This window comes from Sorex fumeus, unplaced genomic scaffold (genome assembly GCF_029834395.1).
Source record: "Sorex fumeus unplaced genomic scaffold, SorFum_2.1 ptg000039l, whole genome shotgun sequence".
In the NCBI taxonomy this organism is placed as follows: Eukaryota; Metazoa; Chordata; class Mammalia; order Eulipotyphla; family Soricidae; genus Sorex; species Sorex fumeus.
This window is the reverse complement of record NW_026606096.1, coordinates 34,858,449-34,866,536: the sequence shown is the minus strand read 5'-3', so window position 1 is coordinate 34,866,536 and position 8,088 is coordinate 34,858,449.

The window sequence follows — 8,088 nt, the reverse complement described above, 5'->3', positions numbered from 1 at the left end:
TTCATCGATTTTCTCGAGCGGGCCCAGTAACGTCTCTGTTGTGAGACTCGGTGTTACTGTTTTTTTGCATATAGAATACAGCACGGTGATTGCCAGGCTCTGCCGTGTGGGCAGGATACTCTCAGTAGCTTGGCGGGCTCTCTGAGAGGGGCAGAGGAATCGAACCTGGGTCGGCTGGGTCGGCCGCATGCAAGGCAAATTCCCTACCCACTGTGCTATCGCTTCAGCCTGTGATTTAATCAATCACCTAAAATGGATAATATAAAACCGCACTGTGGCACGGCAGCACTGTCCTCCAGCGTTTGTTCATCGATTTACTGGAGCGGGCCCAGTAACGTCTCCATTGTGAGACTTGTTGTTACTGTTTTGGGGCACATCAAATATGTCACGGGGAGTTTGCTAGGCTTTGCCCTGTGGGCGAGGTACTCTTGGTAGCTTGCCGGGCTCTCTGAGAGAGGCGGAGGAATCAAACCTGGGTCAGCCTTGTGTAAGGCAAACGCCTTACCCGCTGTACTATCACTACAGCCTGATATAAAACTAATTTTAAAAATTTTCTTTGTAAAGCATACACAGAAAGCAACCTTTCCTCAATTCCAGATATTGATGATCTGATCTCTAGAAATACAAAGGTACTAATTTCTACTTCCAGGAAAGTGGAAGAAAGGGGTGAAGAAATACTTAAAGTTTCTTGTGCGGAAATGAGAATAGTGGAAGACTAATTTGAAAGAAAGCAAAACAGGACTGAATCTTCCCAAAGCTCAATAGATTGTCCCATGGAATAGGTTGCAGGATGGAGCCGGAATGATAGTACAGCCGGTCAGGTGCTAGTCTTGCACATGGCCGACCTGGATTCAATCCTAGGCACCCCATATGGTCCTCTGGGCCTGCCAGGGGTAAACCTTAAATACTACAAGGTGTGGTTCAAAAACGAACAAACAAAAAACCAGAAAAATTAGGACACAGAAATAGAGCAAGCCATTCAGCTACAAGCAGCAGCTAACTGCTCAAAGGTGAACCTGTCTTTTTTTCCAGGGCCAGAGAGATAGTATATGGGTAGGACACTTGCTGGGGTTCGAACCCCGGCATCCCATATGATCCCCCAGCACTACCAGGAGTAATTCCTTGAATGCAGAGCCAGGAGTGAGTTCTGAACATCGTTAGGTGAAACCGCAAAACCCCAAAACAAACCCAAACAAGACAAAACAAACCCAAGTTTTCCTTCTTGCTCTAATTCTGAGTTGTGATGATCTGGCATGGATCTGGGATGGGGGCTGCGGGCCAGGGGTCTCGCTCATGGGCACGGTGCAGTAGCGGGCACCCCTTGTCGTGGAACCGACTTCAAACAGCTGCAGTCACACTCAGCCCGGGTGGGGTCCAGCTCATGCACTGCTGTCCACCAGATTAGTTTCTGCCACAGAGCTGCCTCTACCCACCCAAGGGATCTTTCCTTTTGGGGTATTGGAGTGACACCTTGTTCAGGGGCTACCCCTGCAGGGGTGGGTAGAAGGCCCTGCAGGGCAGGGCAGGGCACTGAGTGCAGAGCAAGATTTACAGCCTTGGAGCAGCTCTTGATCTTCCAGTGCTTTGGTGGTTGTTGTTGTTGTTTGCTTTTTGGGTCACACCGGTGATGCACAGGGGTTACTCCTGGCTCATGCTCTCAGGAATTACTCCTGGCGGTGCTCAGGGGACCATATGGGATGCTGGGAATCGAACCTGGGACAGCTGCGTGCAAGGCAAATGCTCTACCCACTGTACTATAGCTCCAGCTCCAGACCCTGCAGTACTTTGCACTCAACACACAGACACACAACCTAAGGGAGAAGTGGAATTGGGGTGGGGGTCACCCAACAGTGCTCAGGGGTGCTTTGCAACTCCATGCTCAGTCCCTGGTAGTACCCCAAGGACCATACGGGGTGCTGGGTGTTGAACTGGTAAGGCCAGCTTCTGCCCTGCTGTCTGATCTGCCCTTCCAGTGCCACAAACATAATTATTTAGTCCCCTTGGTTGAGAACATTATAGGGTTTGGAGAGATAGCTCCGAGGGTTGGCACCCTGGCTTTGATCCCTGGCGCCATATTAGACCCTGAACACTGCAGGGAGTGATCCCTAAGCCCCAAGCCTGGACCAGCCTGGGAGCACCGCAGGGTGTGGCCCAGAAGCTCGAAAATAAATAAGTAACCAAACAAACATTGCAGCTAGCCCAGGAGGACCATGCTGTCACTCATTGTCCAGTCTCTGTGACCCTGAGAGTCTGACCCCCGTCTTCCGCTTTTTTCAGCTTGCTTACTCACCGTCCTCCTTCATTCCCGTCGGTGACTGTGTCTGTATAGTGCTTTGATTTTGTTGCATTCATGGGCTTAATTTCTTTAGCTTCCACCTCTATGTCTTATCACTTGCACGTCTTATTTCTCATACTTTAATGCACTCATATGATCCCATATGATTGCAGTTTATTTGGGGGGTGGGTTGGGGAGGGGTTTGGTCCCACCCAAAGGTGCTCAGGGCCTTTTCTCTGCTGGAGGCTCGCTCCAGGCCGTGCTTGAGAAATCATGTGGTGTGTTGGATCTATTCACAGAATCCAGGTCAACTGTGTGCAAAACAGTGCCTTTACCCAGCTAAACTCTAGCTCCACTTAAAAAAAAAAAAGTCATTTTTTGACAAATTTCAATTTTTTAAAAAATTTTTATTAGTGAGACATCATGAGGTACAGTTGTAGACTTACAAAGTTTTGTGCTTGGGTTTCAATTGTACAATGATCAAATACCCATCCCTCCACCAGTGCCCATTTCCCACCACCACGGATCCCAGTATCCCTCCCACCCTCCCATTCCCCCGTCCCACCGTGCCTCTGTGGCAGGGTATTCCCTTTTGTTCTCTCCCTCTTATTGGGTGTTGTGGTTTGCAAAAGAGGCAATGGGTGACAATCATGTTTGGTCTATAGTCTACTTTCAGCATACTTCTCCCATCCTGGGAGGATCCTCCCAACACCTTTATTTGGTGTTCCCCTCTTTATCTGAGCTCTCTTTTCCCCTAGCATGTGTGGCTGGCCTCTAAGCCATGGAGCAAAGTTCCTGGTACTACTCTGGGCCATTCTTGGGTGTTAGTCTCCTTTTTTGTGACTTTATGTTCCCCAGATGAACGCAATCTTTCTATGTCTATCCCTTTCTTTCTGAGTCATTTCGCTTAACATGATACTTTCCATATAGTACCACTTGTATGTAAATTTCATGACTTCTGTCTTTTCTAACAGCTACATAGTACTCCATTGTGTAAATTGCAATAATTAAACTGAAAAATGTGCCTGTTAAAGAGATGAGTTGTTGGGTGGGAGGGAGCCTGGGGGCCTTATCGAGAGGGATGTAGTGGAACTGGAGTTAGAACCTGTATGCCTGAAAATGTATTGTTGACACTTTAGTAAACCCTGATGTCAAAAGGGGAACAGAACCTACTACCACCCTTAAAGACGTCTTTGACAAAAGGGTAATTTCGCTGGAGAGGCCTGGAGGGCAGGGTGGAAGTTGCCTTTGAAAAATGCTTATGTGAAATGTTCCTGTCCCATCTGCCCAGGATTGGAGAAGATCCACAGTGATGGATGGGGAACTGCCATCTGCATTTCCTCGTTTTACTTTGCTACTTGGGTCATGTCCCCAACTGACCTTCCTCTTTCTTTTTCTCCAACCTTTGTCTTATCTCAGATATTTGGGTGTGGGGGGGGAGAGGGTCGGGAGATTGGGTCACACCCTGAGGTGCGTAGAGGTTTTCCCTGGCTCTGTTATCAGGAGTGATCCTGGCAGTGCTTAGGGGACCATGGGGGGGGGGGGGGTTCCAGAAATTCAAACTAGGGATGGCAGCATGCAAGGCAAATGCCTTAATCCGTATAATATCTCTTTGGCCCCTTAACTCAGATTTTAAGGGCATTTGCCTTGCATGCGGCCGACCCGGGTTCAATTCCCAGCATCCCATATGGTCCCCTGAGCACCGTCAGGGACAATTCCTGAGCGCAGAGCCAGGAGTAACCCCTGTGCATTGCTGGGTCACTGTCACTGTCACTGTCTTCCCGTTGTTCATCGATTTGCTCGAGCGGGCCCAGTAACGTCTCCATTGGAGACTTTGTTGTTACTGTGTTTGGCACATCGAATACGTCACGGGAAGCTTGCCAGGCCCTGCCGTGCAGGCGAGATACTCTCGGTAGCTTGCCGGGCTCTCCGAGAGGGGTGGAGGAATCGAACTCGGGTCGGCCATGTTGGCTGCGTGCAAGGCAAACGCCCTACCGCTGTGCTATCGCTCCAGCCCCATTGCTGGGTACGACCCCAAAAGCAAAAAATAAATAAATACATAAATAAATAAAATAAAAATAAATTAGATCACCATACGATAGACAGTTACAAAGTTGTTCATGCTGGAGTTTTGGTCGTATAATGTTTCAACCACTGTCCCTTCACCAGTGGAATTCTCTACCACCAAGCTCCCCAGTTTCCCTCCTTCCACTTCCTGCCGTGCCCATCTCGAAATATCAAATATTTCCCTTTATCTACTTCCAGAACTCAGTTCTTATCCAGCGTGATCATTTCCTACTGTCGTTGTCATAGAGGTCCCTTCGTTCTCCTAACTGCCCTCTCCCCCAACCCGTGGCAGGCTTCCAACCGTGCTTGTGCTGGTCCTTCTGACCCTCATTTCGGCTGTCCTTGGGTAACAGTCTCAGACTATATATATATTTTTTATATCCCACACATGATTAACCTTAATTTTTAAGGTCATGTCTGAAACCACGAGTTGGTTCTTTTGGGCCTCTCCCACGCAAGGAGGTTTATATGCTATTAATAAACGGCTTTAAACATTTTCTCTTATCAACACGTCTGATGTTTGCTTCCAGAATGATTTCCTTTGTCTTGTGACAATACTATTGTATATACACATCTTTAAAAAAAAACCATTCATTGGAGGACATTTATTTCCAAATCTCTAGTAATATTGCAATAAATAGAGGGGTGTGTGTATATCCTTTCTAGCAATAAATTAAGGGGTGTATCGTTTTAAACTAGTGTTTTCCTGTTTTCAGGATAAATCAGCAGGATAGAGGAGAAGGCACTGTAGCACTGTCCTCCCATTGTTCATCGATTTGCTCGAGCGGGCCCAGTAACGTCTCCATTGTGAGACTTCTTGTTACTGTGTTTGGCATATTGAGATACTCTTTCAGTAGCTGCTAGGGTATTTCTGCCCTGGATTAATTGAAGTGTCTCCATGGCCCTGATAAAACTTGGCCTCCAGCAGGGCTGGGGATCCTTTTTCTTTTTTAAATTTTATTTTAATGAATCACCATCAGATGCAGTTACAGACTTATATACTTTCATGATTGCAGTTCACTCAGACGATGTTCAAGTACCCATCCCTCCAACCAGTGCCCATTCTCCACCACCAATGTTCCCAGTATGGGGGATTCCTTTACCCGGTCACATCCTTGTCAATATTTGTCTCTTTTCTTTTTGATAATGGTCATTCTCACTAAGATGAGTTAATATCTCACTGTGGTTTTGATTTGCATTTTCCTAATAATAAACTATGGATATCTTCAAATGCTTGTCAGCCGGTGTTCTGTCTTCTCTGGATCTATACAGATTCTCCGCTCATTAAAAAAAAAATTAGGCTGCTTATTTTGTTGTTGATGATTTATTTTCATTTGGATGACCATTGGCAAAATGTTCTCCCATATGTGACATAAACCATATTTAGCTGCCATACAAATGACACTGAGCCTACCTTGAAGAAAAGCCAGTTCCCTTGCTCCTTCCTTCTTGTTCAATCTTACTTACTTCTCTCTTACCCTTCTACAAGTCTTGAGTGCACCTTCTTCTTGCATCCTTCAAATCTCTGATAAATTTGAGGTTGGGGAGGTTGATTCCTCCCATTTTCTTTTTCCCAACAATTGTTTTAGCTACGCGTGGGTGCTTATTGTTCCATATGAATTTCAGGAGTGTTTGCTCCATTTCTTTGAAGAATGTCATGGGTATCGTTACAGGGATTGCATTGAATTTGTCCAATGCTTTGGGGAATATTGCCATTTTGACAATGTTAATTCTCCTGATCCATGAACAGGGGATATCTTTCCATTTCCTCATGTCCTCTTTTATAAGAAAGAGTGAGCAAAAGGGAATGCCCTGTCACAGGGGGTGGGGGTGGGGGATGGGTTGTGGGGGTGTCAGGGCTACTAGGATCATTGGTGGAGGAAAATGGGCACTGTGGAGGGATGGGTATTGGATCATTGTATAACTGAAACCCAAGCACGAAGGTTTGTAAGTCTACAACTGTACCTCATGGTGTTTCACTAATTAAAAAAAAAAAAACTCTGATAAAATGCCCCCTCGAGCCTTCCACCCAGTGGCATCCCCAATCTTCTTTCCTCTTACATGATTGATTTCCTTCCAACAAAGCAAAGACCACCACTCACCGCTCACCCTTTGTTTACAGTCCTGTGCCCCAGGCGGTGCCAACTCCCTGCTCACAGGTTCCATCCACTTTCTTCCTCTAACATGCAACCTTTCTAATCACAGACCAACTCCTGAGTATGGACGTCCTGTGGAGGCATCTCCAGTCACCTGCCCCCGCGCCTCACCCCGCTTTTTTATTTCTACGTTGCCAGCTAAATTTCTTTCTCCTCCCTCCCTTCCTCTCTCCCTCACTTCCTCCCTCCTTCCTTTCTTCCCTTGTGCTTCTTTCTTTCTTTCTTTCTCTCTCTCTTTCTTTCTTTCTTTCTCTCCTTTCTTCTCCTTCCTTCCTTCCTTCCTTCCTTCCTTCCTTCCTTCCTTCCTTCCTTCCTTCCTTCCTTCCTTCCTCCCTCCCTCCCTCCCTCACTCCCTCCCTCTCTCCTTCCTTCTCAAAAAAGAACGTTCTAGTTCTTTTCGGGGCCAGAAATCTTAACCCTAGGGCACAATCTGAGCAAACAGAACTTCCTCGGGCGCGCAGGAAACTTTCCCCTTTAGAATCCAAACGTACATTTCAAACACTGGCAAAAGGGAAAAAAACACACAAAGTGGCCACACGGGGAGAGCAGCGTGAGACTTCACAGGAGTCCCCGCGGCGGACAATCCAACCCTCCCCTCCGTCCCCGCCCTGCAGAACCCCCGGCCGGCGGGCTGCGAGACTGCGCGGGGGTCCTGCGGGCGCCCTCCGGGGGGGCGGGGGGCTCGTCCCGGCGTCCCGGGGCTGCGGGCCGGTGGCCAGGGCCGGTCCCGTCTCCTCCGTTTCGGAGGCGGAGTTGGGCCGAGCGGCGTCTGGGAAAGGCGCCCCGCACCGGCCGGCTCTGCCCAGCGCGTCCGCGCCCGGCCGGCCCCGGAGCCCGCCCCAGCCCCGCGCCCGCTCCCGGCCCGCCCCGCGCCCGTGCCATCGCCGATCCCGTGCCCGGATCGCGTCCCTGCTCCGTGCCAGCCCCGCTCCCGTGCCCGGACCCCGTCCCTGCTCCGTGCCAGCCCCGATCCCCTGCTGGACCGAGTCCCCGCGCCCGTGCCAGCCCCGATCCCGTGCCCAGCCCGGCCCGCTCCGTGCCAGCTCCGATCCCCTGGCGGACCGCGTCCCCGCTCGGTGCCAGCCCCGATCCCGTGCCCGGACCGCGTCTCTGCTCCGTGCCAGCCCCGATCCCGTGCCGGGCCAACCCCCTCCCCCCCCGCCCCGCGCCCGGGTCCGGATCGACCCCCCCACCCCCCGCCCACCACCACCACCACCACCGCAGCGGGGCGCGGGCAGCTCTCCCCGGGGCTCGCTCCTCCCCGCGCGGGCGGACTCCGGGGGGCCTCGGACCCCCGCGGCCGCTCCCCGAACTACAGATCCCAGGGTGCCTCTGGGAGCGGCGCGGCCCTGCCCCGCCCGCCTCCCCTGGCCCGGCCCTTGTTGTCGGGGCCGGGGCGCTCCCGCGGAGTTTCTCCCCGAGTCCGGGCACTGCCCCGCCGGCCGGGTGGGCGCGTCGCTGCCGCCTGCTGCCCGCGCCGGGGGGCTCCGTCGGGCGCGCGGCTGTCGTGGCCCGGGGACGGAGCGGCGCGCGCGGGGCGCCCCGAAACCCCGCGCGGGGCATTGTGTGTGCGTGCGTGTGTGTGTGTGT